This window comes from Panthera tigris, chromosome C1 (assembly GCF_018350195.1).
Source record: "Panthera tigris isolate Pti1 chromosome C1, P.tigris_Pti1_mat1.1, whole genome shotgun sequence".
Classification (NCBI taxonomy): Eukaryota; Metazoa; Chordata; class Mammalia; order Carnivora; family Felidae; genus Panthera; species Panthera tigris.
The window spans coordinates 78,211,279-78,227,090 of record NC_056667.1 but is presented as its reverse complement, the minus strand read 5'-3'; the positions used below and the strand labels follow the sequence as shown (position 1 = coordinate 78,227,090).

General features: G+C 36.7%; 1 protein-coding gene and 1 pseudogene across 3 annotated transcripts in view; one reads left to right on the top strand and one right to left on the bottom strand.

The window, feature by feature from the left end:
* DIPK1A (divergent protein kinase domain 1A) overlaps positions 1 to 15,812 on the top strand; it is a 104,367-nt gene that overhangs the window by 18,707 nt on the left and 69,848 nt on the right. The gene's annotated exons all lie outside the window — the stretch shown is intronic.
* On the bottom strand, positions 2,993 to 3,926 carry LOC102953342 (annotated as a pseudogene).

The window sequence follows — 15,812 nt, the reverse complement described above, 5'->3', positions numbered from 1 at the left end:
TTTGGTTTTGATCGTACCTCTGTCCTGTAAAGACTTTTTTATTAATGTAATCAATTGCTTAAACATTTCATCAGCTTTTAAGTAGCACTTTGGTGAAGTAAAAGACTCATGAGATAATTTATTCCCCTAGGACAGAGAAGAAGGGATAAACAAGCCTTTTTATTCTGTAATAGCAGAATGGTTTGGTAAATTTAAAGGCTTTAATTATTATGCTTTAAGCAACAACTTAATTTGCTTCAGTCTGATTCTTAGCTTTTAGGTGGGGTTCTTCCTTTGATATATCGTGTTGCTATTTTTGGTGCTTATCATTTTGCTCTTGCAGTTTTCTCTCATCAAAAATCATGTACTGCTCACTTCCATGGAGTCCCTGGGCTGGTGCTGGTACTGTGGGCTGCAGATGCACATTCACTTTTATCTTTTAAAAAACAATTTTTTTAATGTTTATTTATTTTTGAGAGAGAGACAGAGTGTGAGTGGGGGAGGAACAGAGAGAGAGGGAGACACAGAATCCGAAGCAGCCTCCAGGCTCTGAGCTGTCAGCACAAAGCCTGACGTGGGGCTCGAACTCACGGACTGCGAGATCATGACCTAAGCTGAAGTCAGCCACCCAGGAGCCCTTCACTTTTATCTTTAAATGGGATAGCTTTTCAAGGAGTGTGGGGCCTGGTTTAAGGGAGCCATTTGTAGGTCTTTACATTCCCCACATACTTTTCCTAACATTATTCTTCCCGAGGAATGTGCTTCTGATGGAGGTGTGGGGTCTGTTCTCCCACTTCTCTTTCACTGTTGCCCTTCTCACATGATTACAAAAGAAAGGCATATTGCTCTAGTTCATATCTCACAAAGGTCCCCGGATGTAAAAACACCAGGACACCAAAGGGCAATGGAGAATACTGGTATCTGTGCGAAGATAGTGGATGATTAAGTAACACTGTCTCAAGTAACGATGGATAATAGTTTCTTTTGCAATTCAAATAATTTCCAATTTTTTTGTTCTCACAAAACTGAGAGAGAGCCTAATTGGTTTGCTAATTAACTAATAGACTATTAAGTATATTTTTGATAGTAGGTTACTGTTATATTTTTTTTACATTGTTCAAAAAAGTTTGAAGCATTGAGAAATAATTGCTCTAACAAGACGTCCATTCTCCTCCCTCATTTATGTGAAGCAGGTTCCTCACCATTTAACATTATGAAAACTAAAGTAGGGATAGAATTGGTGCTGAGCCCTATTTTATCCTGGCAATAAAATAATAGTCACTACATGGAAACGTGAATGAATTGAAGAAGAAAAATCTCACCCATATCTTTTTTTTATTTTTTATTTTATTCATTTATTTTTAAAAATTTTCTTAATGTTTATTTTTGAGAGGGAGAGAGGGAGACACAGAATCTGAAGCAGGCTCCAGGCTCCAAGCTTGACGCACAGAGCCTGACGCAGGGCTCAAACCCCGCTGACCACAAGATCATGACCTGAGCCTAAGCCAGACGCTCAACCAACTGAGCTACCCAGGCACCTCTTATTCATTTATTTTTTTATGAGTTCAGGATTATATATATTATGATTTCCCTTGTTATAATACATTTATGGCTTTATGGTAAAAATAACTCAGGGACATATGGAATTCAAGCTAATTTGTGTAACTGCCACAAGAAAAAAAGCATTAAATGCATTTCTGAAATAAGTATTCTCTTTTTAAAAATTTTTTAAATTTTATTTATTTATCTTGAAAGAGAGAGCAGGGGAGGGATGAAGAGAAAGGGAGAGAGAATCCCAAGCAGGCTCCACGCTATCAGCACAGAGCCTGATGCGGGGCTCAAACACATGAACCGTGAGATCATGACCTGAGCCAAAACCAAGAGTCCAACGCTTAACCGACTGAGCCACCCAGGCCCCCCTGAAGTAACTATTCTCATTTAATTTCAGAATCTCAAAAAATCATTAGACATTGGCCTTGTTTTTAAAAAGTTTACTTACGGGCACCTGGATGGCTCAGTTGGTTAAGCGTCTGACTCTTGATATTGGCTTAGGTTGTGATCTGAAGGTATGTGGGATCAAGCTCTGTGACTGTAGGGCTCTGTGCTGACAACAGGGAGCCTGCTTGGGATTTTCCGTTTCCTTTTCTTTCTGCCCCTCACAGTTTGTGCACATGCATTCTCTCCCTCTCTCTCTCTCTCTCAAAATAAATAAATAAACTTAAAAAAAATAAAAAACAAAGTTTAGTTAAACACTAAGCTAGCTAAATGACCTTGAAAGGTTCAAACATAATTGATGTAGAAAATGCTTTCCCTCAAGAAAAAAAAAAAAAAGAAAATGCTTTCCCTCTAATCTCAATCTTACATAAATGGAGGAAGTGAAGGGGAAAAGGTAGATAATTTCTTTAGCAGTCTATATGGTTAAATCCATCAACCACATTAAACTAGAATGTCCATGTTGACCCCATTAAAAAGAACTGGGCAAATATCAAAAGTTATTCACTTCATAAACCAAAAGACAACAATTTTAGGGTTATGATAAGTAAAATATTTTTGAAACACTTCAAAAACCTTTAACATGAATCTAGAGGAAGCATCTCATAATTGTAAGAAATATAACAGAAAGTAAAAAACACTTAAACTAAACTGATTTTCAATCCTCTTTGAACAAAAGAAATGAAAAATAATGGTTGATTAGGTAAGCTCTGTGCTCTAACCAAACTAATTACAGCGATTTTAAATGGCAGCAGCCTATTTGATCGGGTAGCTTGACAGTTCTGAATACTTTTGCAATGATTTAAAAAAAATTTTTTTTTATATTTATTTATTTTTTGAGAGACATAGAGAGACAGAGCACAACTTGCGGAGGGGCAGAGAGAGAAGGAGACACAGGGATTGAAGCAGGCTCCAGGCTCCGAGCTGTCACCACAGAGCCTGATGCGGGGCTCAAACTCTCCAACTGTGAGATCATGACCTGAACTGGAGACAGATGCCCAACCGTCTGAGCCACCCAGGCACCCCTGCAATGATTTTTTTAAAACTCAAAGACACTAAAGTGATCCAATCATGCAATGTTCATCTTATGCGTTCTGCATCTTTTTGCCAATCCTGTAGCTAAGGTCTTGTTCCAGTCAATCTCAGTACATGTAACTGGCAACTAACTATGTAAAGTTTGAAAGTACTGTCTGATAATTCTCACTGATGGCAGTCTGGTATTCATTTTCTGCAGCTTCTACAGTTTTTATCAATTCTTTTGCTATTTGCACTTCATTAGACACCGTTAGGGAATCTTGTATATATTTATGACTCACTAACTGAACATTACCATCTTCATAATAATGAACCTGAGTTTTCAAGATGCCAACCACTTGAGTGGTTGAAGGAGTGATGGTAAATTTCCAATCTGACCTCCAATGACCATTCCAAAACTTTTTGCTTGGAACTGATGGCTTTCTATTCATGCAATAATGATTTGCTATCCATCTAGTTTTGTTGTTGTTGTTGTTGTTTTTTACCATATAGAGTGCAGACCCCATTTGGATAATGTTCTTTCACATAAACTCGAAGAGCAGTTTCTACTGAAGTTCTCTATGACTCAACTGCATTTTCTGCTTCATATGGTCTTGGATCAGTTGTTTCCTTTCTTAAGTGATCAAATTTGAAACAGATTCTGGTTTCGGGATCCAAAAACTTTCCATTTCCCAAGTTGCCATGTTCTGTTATCAATTCCTGATCTTCATAACCTTCAATTTTTACTGGAGTAAACTGGTCCAAGTTATAGACTGTGCAAATGCATGAGTTGTCCTTTCCCTGAAAAAATTATCACTGTTAGGCAGTAACCGAACATCATTAAACACCTCATTAAATTCTCCAGGAGGGGCATGAATAATGAATTTTGCTGCTGTACATACCTTCTCCTCATTAGACAACTGCTTCTCCAGATCTGCCATTTTCCTTCTGGTGACATACTGTGGTGGGCGTGGTGCCAGCGACCACCTGACTTCCCCTCACACCCATCTCTTTAATAAAGTGTTATTATGTTTAAGAATCTTTAAAATAAAATTTTGCAGTATATTTATATTTTAATTGATTGGTTAGTAATAATAATTGTAAAGAAAACTCAAGCCAGAAGAAATTGTTTTAATACTTGAAGTCTTTTATTACAGAAAATAAAGAGAAGTTTATTTTTAATTCATAGGCAGATTTTTATTGAGGAAAAATATAACACTGTCCAGTAAAAAACTTTCAAACATAAAATACGTTAGAAATAATTTGTGTGAGGGGCATTTGGGTGGCTCAGTTTGTTAAGTGTACAACTCTTGACTTTGGCTCAAGTCATTATTTCACGGTTTCTGAGTTCAGCCCTGTGTTGGGCTCTGTGCTGATAGCCCAGAACCTGCTTGGGATTCTCTCTCCCTCTCTGTCTACCCCACCTCAAAAATATATAAATAAACTTTTAATATTTACAATATTTACAATATGTTAGAAGTTACTCCTTTGCAACTACTTAAACTTACGGTGAAAGATTTTAAGTATCAATTTAAGGATGTGCCAAGGGATGTATAGCTTTCAAAATTTTCTTGGGGGTCTGCAGATAAAAAAGCGAGATTTCAATGACACATTACCCCCATTGATGAAGGGGCTACATTCTGAAAGTGTACTTTTTAAATTAATCTTATCTATCTATTTATTATTTTGTTGCTTTAAGTGGGGCCACACCCAGCACAGAGCCCAGCACAGGACTTGAACTCACAACACCAAAATCAAGACCTGAGCTGAGATCAACAGTTGGACGCTTAATCACCAAGCCACTTAGGCACCCCACAAAAGTGTATTTTAAAAGAAATCAAATTCTTAATTGCCAGAGGTCGCTGAATGTTAACCTGGGAGGAAGAAGTGTGGTACTGTGTTTAGATGCTGTCATTGGCCTTTAATGCCTATGTTTTAAGTCAGTATAAGTGTGTTCAGCTGCTGTGTTCTAAACAGGCAAGCAAAGAAAAGGAAAGGGAGGCAGAGGATGGTTGGGTTTTTAGCAGTCTATGTTAGGGAGGGCAGAGTAACAAGGGATATTCCCCTCCACCCCCAGCAATTACCCTAATAGGTCTACATAAGGTTTACCTTTAGATAATGCATGATTTCAGACTTCCTTTTTCTATCCCTGAAAAAGAAAATCTTTATGCTTGGTGATGTCCCAGTCTTAAGTAGGGTGTTATACCAGTACTTTGGGATTAGCCAGTGTTATAGTGTAAATTAACTTCAGTCATTTGATATATGTAAATTACATGTGATCATTTTTCTAGTTGATAGAAGAGTGGAATATGAAGGAAAGGGGTATCATGGAGTACAAGAGGGCATTTGGGAAGGTGGGAAAGCAGAGAGGTATGCTTTGAAAGCTGCAAATAGAAGCAGAAAGTGAGGTATTTTGGTCTTGCTAATGCATTACTTGACATGATTTATGAATGTTTTGGTTAATATTTAAAAATACTTCTGACTGCTTTATTAAGGAATTTGTATCTCTGAGGATTAGTTAACCTAAAATAGATCCCATTAAGTCAGATCAATATAAAAGTGGCCCATAGCTAGATCTACCAAATAAATTTAAAAGTCATTATGTTATGTAGATTTCCCTCCCCAAAGATGATAGAAATTAACCATATCAAATGATAGTTTTGGGTTATAAATGCTTATATAGCAAGCATTTTTATTGAAGTGGTTTTGAACTTAAATAAAAGTAGAAAGAATTCTAATGTTATGTGATATTAAGATGAGTAATATGCTTTATCATGAGATTTCAGGCATGTGATTTGCCTTGTATCAAGCTCCTTTTTCTTGGCCTTACTTTTCTTCATTTACCGGTGAGATGATAATGATCGTTGATAAGAGAGTTTTTTCTTGCCTCTCTTATAACGGTATTTTCAGTAATAAAAGAGGAATGCTTTAGCTTCCTCATAAAATGTTATGATATCCCCAAATTATAAACTTATGAATTACTTTTTAAAACACATTATGGCCATTTATGTTGTGCACTTGCCTATTTCAAGAACTTTTTGAAATCAGACCAGTGACATTGTCAGTTTCTCCTTTCAAACTATTTCTTGTGGCATATGTTTATGACTGTCTTGGAGAAATCAATGTATTTTTTTCTTATTGAGAGATGTTAATATATCTATCATATAAAGATTTCTCAGCATTCATATACCAGTTATTTTAAAATGCTGTCATGTCATACTGAATATAGAAAATGTCATTATTTTGTATGATAATAAACAAATGCTTTAACAAGCTACAAAGTCACACAAATTTTGTTTTTCACTTTCAATTTAAAAAAATGGTATACTTACGTTACCTAATGTGAAAAGATTCCCTTAATATTTTTGTAGAACTTTGAATAAGAAAACAATTTACATTTTTACTTGAGAAAAGAGCCTAGACAAAATATACATGATGTAGATATAAATCAATACTATCTGTATTTACTAAGGAGAGCTGCATGTGATTTTTGTCTTCCTGTATCTATAAACACTTTCAAGAGGCAAGTAGTAAGTGTATGTCTAGGGACATGAAGGGATGCCCTTCATCTAAGGGGGTGGGTATAGCTTAGATTCGCATGTCAAGTTGCCTCCATAGAGAAGTGGTGAGGATTATAGCATCATTAGGAGGCTGCTTCATCTCTGGGTGTTGGGAGAGGTTAAAGTGGGAGTTGCCCTGGTTCATGATTTAGGATTATGACTCTGTGTAGGGGTGCCTGGGTAGCTCAGTCAGTTGGGTGGCTGACTTTAGCTCAGGTCATGATCTCACGGTCCTTGAGTTCAAGCCCTGCGTTGGGCTCTGTCCTGACAGCTCAGAGCCTGGAGGCTGCTTTGGATTCTGTGTCTCCCTCTCTCTCTGCCCCTCCCCTGTTCATGTTCTGTCTCTCTCTCTCTCTCTCTCTCTCTCTCTGTCTCAAATATAAATAAGCATTAAAAAAAAAAGATTATGACTCCATGTGAAAAACTCTAACATACTCCTTAAGTATAAAGTTCTATAATACTAGCAAGTATGCTTTTACTTCTATTATAAAGAATGGCATTTAAGTTTTAAATTAGCTTCATGTTGACTGGTTTGAAAGTAAACTTTGAAATTCGTTATAAATGAAAGATGATGGAACTACCCTCAGGTCAAGGTGTGATTTTTAACCCTGAAATGGACCTTTGACGCAAACTGACAGTTACTTTTTAAGTTTAGGGTTTTCCAAAGAAGAATGAGTGAAAGTGCTTATTTCCTCTTAGGTACCATATCTGCAACTTGGGAAGGCATCTGCTAAGTAATACTTTTCTGAACAGAGAGAAGTATCTGATTAAAGATCAGAAGCTAAGTAAAAGATCAATAGCCTGGTCAATTGTGTTTCTTCTGCCAACCTAAAGTTTATTAAAGCTTTACTAGCATTCATATTAAATAATCAATACTTGTCAGCATAACTTTTGAAAATAATAACATTCTCTGGTACTGGTACAAAAATAGACATGTATATCAATGGAGCAGAATAGAAAACCCAGAAATAAACCCACAATTATAAGGTCAATTAATATTCGACACAACAGGGAAGAATAGCCAGTGGGAAAAAGTGTCTCTTCAACAAATGGTGCTGGGAAAACTGGACAGCAACATGCAAAAGAATGAAACTGGACCCCTTTTTTTTAACTTGTTTTATTTTTTATTTTTTAAAATTTGCATCCAAATTAGTTAGCATATAGTGTAACAATGATTTCAGGAGTAGATTCCTTAGTGCCCCTTAGCCATTTAACCTATTCCCCCTCCCACAACCCCTCCAATAACCCTCAGTTTGTTCTCCATATTTATGAGTCTCTTCTGTTTTGTCCCCCTGCCTGTTTTTATATTATTTTTGTTTCCCTTCCTTTATGTTCATCTGTTTTGTCTCTTAAAGTCTTCATATGAGTGAAGTCTTATGACATTTGTCTTTCTTTGACTAATTTCACTTAGCATAATACCCTCCAGTTCCATCCATGTAGTTGCAAATGGCAATATTTCATTCTTTTTGATTGCCGAGTAATACTCCATTGTATGTATATACCACATCTCTTTATGCATTCATCGTCGATGGACATTTGGGCTCTTTCCATACTTTGGCTATTGTTAATAGTGCTGCTATAAACATGGGGGTGCATGTTGGACCACTTTTTTTAAACCTATACACAAAAATAAGTTCAAAATGGATGAAAGACCTAAGTGTGAGAGCTAAAGCCATAAAAATCCTAGAAGAGGGCACAGGCAGTAATTTCTCTGATGTTGGCCATAGCAACTTTTTCTAGATTGGCCCCCTGAGGAAGGAAGACAAAAACAAATTTGAACTATTGGGACTACATCAAAATACAAAGCTTCTGCATGGAGCAGGAAACAATCGACAAAGCTAAAAGGCAAATTATGAATGGGAGAACATATTTGCAATGACATACCTGATAAAAGGTTAGTATCCAAAATATATAAAGAATGTATACAACTCAACACCAAAAGAATAAATAATTCAATTTAAAAAATGGGCAGAAGACACGAACAGACATTTCTACAAAGAAGACATTTCTATAAAGAGGATAAAGAGATGGCCAACAGACACATGCAGAGATGCTCATTATCACTTACCAGAGAAATGCAAATCAAAACTACAATAAGGTATCACCCCACACCTGTTAGAATGGTCAAAATAAGAAACACAGGAAACAACAGGTATTGGTAAAGATGTGGAGAAAAAGGAACACTTTTGCACTGTTGGTGGAAATACAAACTGGCACAGCCACTGTAGAAAACAGTTAAAAGTTAAAAGTAGAGCTACCCTATGATCCAGCAATTGCACTACCGAGCATTTACCCAAAAAATAAAAAAAACACTAATTCAAAGGGATACATGCATCTGATATTTATAGCAGCATTATCAACAATAGCCAAATTATGGAAAGAGCCCAAATGCCCATCAACTGATGAATGGATAAAGAAGATGTGGTACATATATACAATGGAATATTACTCAGCCATAAAAAGAATAAAATCTTGCCATGTGCAATGACATGGATGGAGTTAGTATAATGCTAAGCGAAATAAGTTAGAGAAAGACAAATCCCCTATGATTTCACTCATATATGGAATTTAAGAAACAAAACAAACAAGCAAAGGAACAAAAGAGAGAGAGAAAGAGAAACAAACCAAGAAAGAGACTCTTAACTATAGAGAATAAACTGATGACTACCAGAGGGGAGGTTGGAAGGGGGATGGGTTAAATAGGTGATGGAGATTGAGGAGTGCACTTGTGATGAGCATTGGGTGATGTATGGAAATGTTGAATCACTATATTGTACACCTGAAACTAATATAACCTTACATGTTAACTTAGGAATTAAAAAACTTTTTTAAAAAGCTGTCAAACCTTTTTATTGTACATCTTCTGGTGGCATGGGCTTTCTATCTTAACACCCAGCTTTTACTCCTTAACAGTCCAGTTCCTCTATGAATCTTTATTTTAAAAATGGGGAAGGGAGGTGGTGGGGTGTGGGAGGATGGTCTGCTCATATATAGCCTTCTAAAGTGATTAGACAAAAGACAAAGAAGATTATCATCACCCCATGCTGTAAAGCCCCCAATATGACAACAAGGCAGGGATAAAACAGTGGTTAAGAGCATCAGCTTGAGAGTCAGACACGCCAGGATCCAGGTCCTGGCTCTACCATGTTTGTGATATTTCCCTTTGGACAGCATACTCAGCCTAATTTTCCTTAACTGTACAATTGTGAAGATGATAGTTATTTCATGGAGTTAGGAGAATGAGATGAAATAATGTATGCAGTGCACTTTGCTCTTTGTTTAGCTCATAATAAGAACAACGATAAGGAGAGCGTTAAGAAAATCATTTTTTTCTTTCTTTTAATGTTTATTTATTTATTTTGAGAGAGTGAGCAATAGTGCACACAGGGGAGGGGCAGAGAGAGAGGGTGAGAGAGAATCTTAAGCAGGCTCCGCCCTATCAGTGCAGAACATGGAGCTCTATTACACAAACCATGTATACACGAATCATGACTTCAGCTGAAATCAAGAGTCAGACACTTAATCGACTGAGCCCCCCAGACTCCCCAGAAAATCATTGTTTTCTATCATCTTTTTAATTTTTTCATATCAGAAAAGGGCAAATTCCCTAACCTAGACTGTTAATACTAGATCTCTAATTCTGTGAAGCTCTGAGTTTGCTAAAAGTTAATCTGCTATTAGCTTAAGATCAGTTTGGCTGTTCCTTACAGTGTATTTTGGCATTTATTCAAGAGCAGCAGATTTTTAATGTGAAAAGTCAGAACCTCAATGCAAAATAGCAAGAAAAAGTACTGCTTCGTTACTTTTTATTGAAGTATAAATACATAAGGAGAAGTGCATATTTGATCAAGATATAGAACCTTGCCAGCACTCTAAAAACCTCCTGTATGTTCTCTTTCTGTCACCTCCACCCCCTGCAGTGGTAACCACTATCCTGACTTCTAATGTTTATTTATTTTTTAGAGAGAGAGAGAGAGAGAGAACAAGTGGAGGAGGGGCAGAAAGAGGGAGACACAGAACCTGAAGCAGGCTCCAGGCTCCGAGCTGTCAGCACAGAGCCTGACGCGGAGCTCGAACTCATGAACTGTGAGATCATGACCTGAGCTGAAGTCAGACACTTAACTGACTGAGCCACCCAGGCATCCCTTTTTTTTATCAAAAATTTTTTTCAGGGGCGCTTGGGTGACTCAGTCGGTTAAGTGTCCGACTTCGGCTCAGGTCATGATCTCGCGGTTCGTGAGTTCGAGCCCCGCGTCGGGCTCTGTGCTGACAGCTCAGAGCCTGGAGCCTGCTTCAGATTCTGTGTCTCCCTCTCTCTCTCTGACCCTCCCCCGTTCATTCTCTGTCTCTCTCTGTCTCAAAAATAAATAAACGTTAAAAAAAAAAATTAAAAAAAAATTTTTTTTTCAGTGTTTATTTTTTAGAGAGACAGAGACAGAGACAAGACTGGGGGGAGTGGGGGAGGGGCAGAGAGAGAGGGAGACACAGAATCCGAAGCAGCTCCAGGCTCTGAGCTGTCAGCACAGAGCCAGACGCAGCGCTCAACTTGTGAACCATGAGATCATGACCCGAGCCAAAGTTGGCCACTTAAATTGACTGAGCCATCGAGGCGCCCCACACTATTCTGACTTCTAACGGAAAAGATTAGTTTTGCCTGTTACTGTTTTGTTTTATTTTTAAATATATAAAAACTGACTTCTTTTGCTTGACATTTTATTTGTGAGATTCATCCATATTGTCACAGGTAATTTTATATATTCACTCTTATTGCTGTGTAGTATTCTATGTGTGAGCATACTCCAGCTTATTTATTTATCCATTGCAGTGTTCATTGATGTTTGGTTTGCTTCCAGTTTTTAGCTATTACAAATCTGGAAGCTGTGGACATTTTAGTTACCTGTCTTTTGGTGAACATATGTAAGCATTTATTTTGAATTGGAATTGCTAGGTCATAGATATGCCTACATTCAGTTTTAACAAGTAATCAGTTTTCCAAAAGATTGTGTGTTCCATACATTGCTGTGTGCATATCTTCATCAATACTTGGTATTGTACATCTTCACTTTAGATGTTCTGATGTGTATAGAATCATATAATTTGCATTTCCCTGATGACTAGTAAAGTTGGATATCTTTTCACATTTATTTGCCATTTGGATAGCCTCTTGTAAAGTCACACATGTTCAAGTCTTTGTTCACATCTCTGTTGTGTGGTCTATATTTTTCTTACTGATTCACAAAAATTCTCTATGTAAAATCTTTATGAGTCATTTTTCAGGTATATTATTGCTATATCTTCTTCTTTTGTGGGTTGTCATTTGCTCTATTAATGGTGTCTCTTGATGAACATAAATTCTTATTGTAATAAAATTTATCAGTTTTTTCTTTTGTGGTTAGAGTTTTTTATGTCCTATATAAGAGGATACAAACACTTCAAATACTCTGAAGTCGCAAAGATATTTTATGTTTTTCTCTGAGCTTTATTGTCTTATCTTTCACATTTAGAGTTGTAGTCCATCAGGAATCGATCTTTGTAAATGGTGTAATGAAAGGTTAAGACATTTTGCCCCCAACTGGATAGTCAGATGACCTTTGCTGAGATTTTTCAAAATCAGCATGAATATTTTGGTGATGGTTGGGTCATTCACTGTTAGAATGAGTTCCAATCCTAGCCTAAAAAGAGACTAAAGGAGCATTTTAAGGCCTATTTTTCTTTCCTGATTTGGTGTTTAGTCTTTAGCACAATAAAGCAGGTATAGATTTTTATTGAGATTCTCACAGGCTGAAAGTCATGTCTGGTAGAGTTAGACAGAGGTATAATATGCCATAATTGTGAAGTAATACTTGCAAATTATTCATGTCACCAGTTAATGTGCTATAAGGAAGTTGAAGTTATTGGAGTGAGATGTTGACCTGGTAATAGCTAGCTTTGGATTTTATATGAAAGGTTTGAAAAAAGAAACTCAGTAATAATATTGCCTTACATTTATAGAACAGTTTATAGAGTACTTTCATTTACACTATTTCATTTTGGTAACTAGCCTTGCAAGGTTTTCAAGGCAGATACATTGTTCCAGTTAAATAGAGGGGAAAGCCCGGAAATTCAGATCAGTTAATTTAGCCTGGTAACTAATTTGATAAAACTTGTAACTCAGTAGTCTTATTGCTCTGATCCAGCCATTTTTACAAGATTGCTCTACGCAAATTGAACCAGAGATACAGACAGCCCCAAGATATGATTTATTCTCTCGAAGGGATATAAAGCTTCAGTGTTTAATCAAAACAAAAATATTTTAAGTCTGACGAATGAGCTGGACCTTGGAGGGGTTCATCTCATAGAGTTTGATAATCTCACATTTTCCTCTTGTCTTCTTTTTACAACCATCAATTGGATTAGCTCTTCATGATGCCTTAATCCCTTTTTCTGGCACCTTATAAACGAACTTTGTGTTTGATGTCTGTTAGTAAATAGACATAGGACATAAATGCAATTAAAGTGGACATAAAAAATGGTCAGAATTTAATTTTAAAAGTGTAACTCAGGGGCACATGGGTGTCTTAGTTGGTTAAGTTTCTGACTCTTGAGTTTAGTTCTTACGGTTCAAGCCCCATGTCGGGCTCGAGATAACAGCGTGGAACCTGCTTGGGATTCTCTCCTCCCTCTGCCCCTTCGCTGCATCCTCATTCTCTCTCAAAATAAATAAACTTAAAAAAAAAAGTGTAAGTCAGAGGCTATGAAATTTTGCATGATCCTACTCAATTGTAAACTCCTGGAAGCTGGTGGTTGCAGGGACTATGTTTGTACTTTTTGGTCTCCCCTAGGGTAGCTAGCAGTGAATTGCATGTAATGAACTTCTGTAGTCTGTATGAACTAACAATCGTCTCAAGTGGAAAAATGGAGGTAAAAGTTGTTTCTACTAATGGTAGATAGAAAAAAAAAAAAAGAGGTCTAAAAGACCTGTCTGTTAAAATGCTTAAACATAAATCATCCATAATGTTAAACATATAGAACAGCATTCAGTAAAGATCAGGGTTCTTCATATCTGATATGGGTACATGGTACTTGCTATGGGGTTCTGGCAGGGATAGACTAAACAGCCGCCCTGAGCTTCTTTTATGTTCTTCTTTGTTCCCTTTTCAGAAAGACTAGACTTGGATTTTCAAAACTATCTACTTGGTTAAATGAGTGCAGAAAGATGTGATCTAAATTACCATAAATTCAACTGTGTACTATAGTTTTCTCAAGATAGTGTCCTTCTCTCTGACTCTATGCAGAGCCAAATCTACTGCTTTTTTATAGTAGAGATATTTTCTGTGTTTTAACTTGTTAATCAAGAATAGATTGATGTGTTTATTTCTTTGCTCTGTTATTTGAATGTTATAAGATAATAAGGATTAGGATCTTATCCTCAGGTTACCTGGACTTGTATTTTAAATAATGGAATAAATTAGTTACTAAATATAACAATGCTGATCCAACATGCTTGTTTTATAGCTAAGGGGGAAACAAGGCTCAGATCACACACCTAGTCAGTAGCAGAGCTAAGATTTAATTCCTAGTCTTAAGGAATCTTTCAAAGGTTAAAGATACAGAATTTCTTAGATGTGTTTTAATAGTTTGTAATCCAGTTCTAACCTCATTTTACTTTGGTGACCCTGGGACTTAAAATACACAGTCCTTTTGGGGCGCCTGGGTGGCTTGGTCGGTTAAGCGTCCGACTTCGGCTCAGGTCATGATCTCACGGTCCGTGAGTTTGAGCCCCGCGTCGGGCTCTGTGCTGACAGCTCAGAGCCTGGAGCCTGTTTCAGATTCTGTGTCTCCCTCTCTCTCTGCCCCTCCCCTGTTCATGCTCTGTCTCTCTCTGTCTCAAAAATAAATAAATGTTAAAAAAAATTTTTTTTAAATAAAATAAATAAAATAAAATACACAGTCCTTTTAAAAACTGTTATGTACAGGATCACAAAATAAAAGTATATTGTCATTTGTAGCAAAATATTGATTGAGAAAGAGTCTATGACATTCAAGTGTTTGAAATTAAATAAAAAGAATTTAAGATACAAGAAACATGGTATTTTAAATATTATTTAGAAAGGTAGTATGGCCAGGACACCTGGGTGGCTCAGTTGGTTAAGCGTCCAACTTCAGCTCAGGTCATGATCTTATGGTTCATGAGTTCGAGACCCGCATCAGGCTCTGTGCTGACGGCTCAGAGCCTGGAGCCTACTTCTGATTCTGTCTCCCTCTCCCTTTGCCCCTCCCCTGTTCTCAGTCTGTGTCTCTCTCTCAAAAATAAATAAACATTAAAAAAAAATGAAAGAAAGAAAGAAAGAAAGAGAAAAAGAAAGAGAGAGAGAAAGAAAGAGAGAGAGAGAGAAAGGTGGTATGGCCTAACAGAAAGGTTGAAAATTACTGAACTGGGAGTCTCAAGACCTGGATTTTGTAATGTCACCATCTAGCTGTGCGATTTTGGGCAAATGACTTACCTTCCCTGGTCTTCTGTTTGCTTGTCTGTACAGTAAGAAATGAGGGCTAGAATTGTAACTCTCTGAAATAACTTTCATTATTGCAGAATGTGAGAAGTTAGGCAGAGCAGGTTTGTTGTCAGAAGTCTTTGGACATGAAAATGATCTGTGCATAATATTCTTTATCTTGACACTACTAAGTAACCACAGACCAGCCAGCCAGCAATCAATCTCCATCTGTAGAGCAGCCACTGTTGTCCATGTATAGAAGTCTGGAGAAGAGCCAAATTTTATTTTTGCCAGAAACACTCTTGGCAAATCTGTATCCCTAGAGATGTCTGTTTTAATTTTGCGGTGCAGTGCATGGTTTAGTGAAAAAGAAAAAGAGTGCTGAGCTATTTCATTATAAATACTCTCAGAGACAGCTTATGTTCATTTGTTTCCATACTATCTATGTTTCAAGATGTTTTGAGGGTGGAGGTGAGCCAAAACGAAATGAAATGAGGAAGGTGAGAAACCTTCCACCATGTATGCTGACTCTGGAGATGAATTTGAACTGTATAGTGATGTATGTGTTTACATATACTGAAAACTTCTGATATATGTGTATATATATATATATATATATATATATATATATACACACACACACATATATATACATATATATATGTATACATATACATACATACATACATACATATATAGTATTAAATGTCTTGCAAATTTGTCATTTAACTTCTCATGCTAATTTTTTAAATTGCTTTAAATACACTGGGTGTTGTATGAAAACCAATTTGACAAT